Source organism: Pteropus vampyrus, unplaced genomic scaffold (assembly GCF_000151845.1).
Source record: "Pteropus vampyrus isolate Shadow unplaced genomic scaffold, Pvam_2.0 Scaffold3, whole genome shotgun sequence".
Classification (NCBI taxonomy): domain Eukaryota; kingdom Metazoa; phylum Chordata; class Mammalia; order Chiroptera; family Pteropodidae; genus Pteropus; species Pteropus vampyrus.
Genome location: NW_011888784.1, coordinates 22629659 through 22632518, shown reverse-complemented (window position 1 = coordinate 22632518; position 2860 = coordinate 22629659). Strand labels below are relative to the sequence as shown.

The window sequence follows — 2860 nt, the reverse complement described above, 5'->3', positions numbered from 1 at the left end:
TGTAGCCATCATCATGTTTGATCCTGAGAGGCAAGCAAAGGAGAGAAAATTCTTGGACCCATTTTAGAGTTGGAGACATTGAGGCTGAAGTGGGCTCCTGGCAGGGTCAAGGTCACAGCTAATAGAGAAGAGAACTCTGAAGCTGCATGAGGCTATGTCCTGGGCAACATTAGTCCCCAAAGATTACCCCATGCTGCCGTGTACAAAGTGTGTCCCAGCCTGTGCCCTTCCAAGTCCCCTGGAGGGCTCACCACACAACATCCAAGATGGTGGTTCCCTGTGCACACCTACACTGACACACACACCTTCCATGCACACAGCTTCAGATTAGGCAACTCAGATAGCCAACTGGCTTTCTTTGGGTGCACACCCACATGTGAGCTGCACATAGGGGCAGAAATGCCTCCTGAAACCTTACCCATCATGGCACAATGGAAGGTCCCTGAGAAGGCCAGGAGGGTGACCACAGCCAGCATGACAGCCTCACCAGTTAGCCTTCACTGCCCCAATGTCACTTATGAAGTTCTGGGCTAGGCAGATGCCAAAGATCAGGAGGAGGGTGATGCTCACAAAGACCCTAGCCACGACGGTCAAGTTGTCCTGTAGTCACTTCTCAGACTGGCCCACACAGCTATTGGTGTGGATGGAGCTTTCTGCTCCAGCTTCAGTTTGTGTCAGATATTGTAGGCACACGGCGTGTTGAGAACATCTTCTACAAGGTCCCTGACACAGCAGAAGGGCACCCCGTAGTGCTCCAAGCTCAGGTTCAAGTCAGTGCAGTCAAAACAGTTATTGAGGTGCCAGTTGTTGGGTCCTCAGGCTCAGCAGCAAGACAAGAATTCCTAAGCAAAGTAGAGGTTCTGGAGGTCAATGTCATCCCGATAGGCCTTGACTTTGCTGATGAAGAGGTTGAGCTGGTCTCGAATTCAGTCCTTGAAGTTGAAGGCTAGGATCCCAGTCTCCAGCTCCAGGAAGACGATGAGGCAGAGGAACATGGAGAAGAACTTGAGCAGGAAGATGTTCTCTTGGGGGGCCTGGATGCAGCTGGCAAAACCCAGCACTGACATGACACCTCCAACCTCTACAAACAGCCTCACAAGGCCTCTCAGTTCTGTCAGTGCCGAGATGGTGGAGAGAATGCCCTTACTCCAGGCCCAGAGGCTGAGTCCAGGAACGGGACTTCCAGCACCCAGAAGAGAGTGTCGAAGCCCAACAGACAGTGTTTCTCACAGCAGCAGACCTCAGGGATCTGGAAGTGCTGGTGCTTGCCAGCATAGTGAGCAGCTACCCACTGGCGGGGAACCGGAGCTGGGGGCCAGGCCCAGCCCTCCGCCGGCCGCCCTGGGCTAGAGCCACCCGGGGCCTAGCCCGGTGGCTGTGGCTTCACCAGAGAGCTTTTCAACACATTTAAGTTTTCTTCTGTTATCTGAGACCATAATGCCGTTCCCAGTCATAGTTAGCAAAAGCAAAATGAAAAATGAAGGAAAAAAGAAAATGCATTTGAAGAAATACATTGAGGAAAGTATTTGGGGGTGGGTATAATGACAATGTGTCCCACAATTCATCACTAAAGAAAAGGCTAATATCTGAGGAAAAAGCAAAAGGCAATACAATGCTATGGTGATAACCAAATTGCCTTCCCATTACCTCTTGCTGGTTTTGTAGTAATTGCTACATACAGGTGAGAAGCTAAATTGTTTTTTACGCCCTTCTAAACAGCCAGAATATTTTCACATTCAGTCAAGACCATAAGAAGAAAAGACAGAAAAAATACTCTGTCTTCTTTGATTCTGAATATGGCTTGGTAGTCTAAAAGAAAATGGGGTGGGAGAGGATAGAAACTGAAACAGCTCCACTTCAGAGGGCCGCGCATTGCAGTTTCTATCCAGTGCTTCAAGGGAGAGATGCACACGGCCACCCAGGGGTCCATTGCCACTCCTAACTGCAGAGCGCAATTGTATTAGGTACTTCATGCTTCAAAAAGCCAGGCATTTACCAAACGAATTGCATTTATGGCCAGAATATTAATGACTGTTATCATATTCGATGCATAATAACTCTCCGGTGAGTCATTTCACAGAAGTTGTCATTTACAAAAAAAATAAAAGTCAGTGAAAGGGAGGCTCATTTTCAAAGCTAGAATTTTTTCTGCTTTTATTTTAGCAAGCTTTATTTTGCCTCAGAATGCCTGCGTTGGTGAAGTTCAATGTCTGTGCTAGATTTGTTACAGGACTCACATAGACATGTAAAATTATCAGAGATGATCCTCTTACCCATGACTTTTAAGGGGTGTTTTATGGCCCCAGCTGCACTACTATCACAGAAAAGTACTTATTTAAAAATGTAGGTTGGGGGGATTTATGCCAACATTAACTATACACAATCTCTGGGGGTGGGACGTTAAGAACTACATTTTTAAAAACTTCTTCCCTAGGTGATTTTCATGCCTACTAGAATCTGAATATCACGAATTTAATAGAAAATATTTTTTAGAAACAAACTGATGAGCGAATCATAAAAATCAATATTAGAAGAATTAACTTACCACAACTTATCCATCTACAGTAGGTTTGCCTGATGGTCTATCTGAATGAAAAGAGGCATGTGCCAGTTACCCCTAGAGAGATGCTCAAAGGTGTGGTAAATTCATTAATTTAAAATTTACACAAGCATGCTGAGATGCATTTTCATTTATTGATCTTTTATAGTAAATATCAATGTTTTACACTGTATATTTTGCCTTTTGAGAGGTATGCCTGCCTGATATCTAACGCCATGTTTAAGTCTACAGGTGCCAAGAAAAAATAGAACAGAAGTGACAGAAGGACCAGAACTGAAATATCAGCCCAACTGCCTGTCA

At 45.4% G+C, this 2860-nt stretch overlaps 1 pseudogene; it reads right to left on the bottom strand.

Annotated features, from left to right (window-relative positions):
* Positions 1–403: 403 nt before the first annotated feature.
* Positions 404–2041, bottom strand: LOC105293744 (annotated as a pseudogene).
* Between the last annotated feature and the right edge of the window lie 819 nt (positions 2042–2860).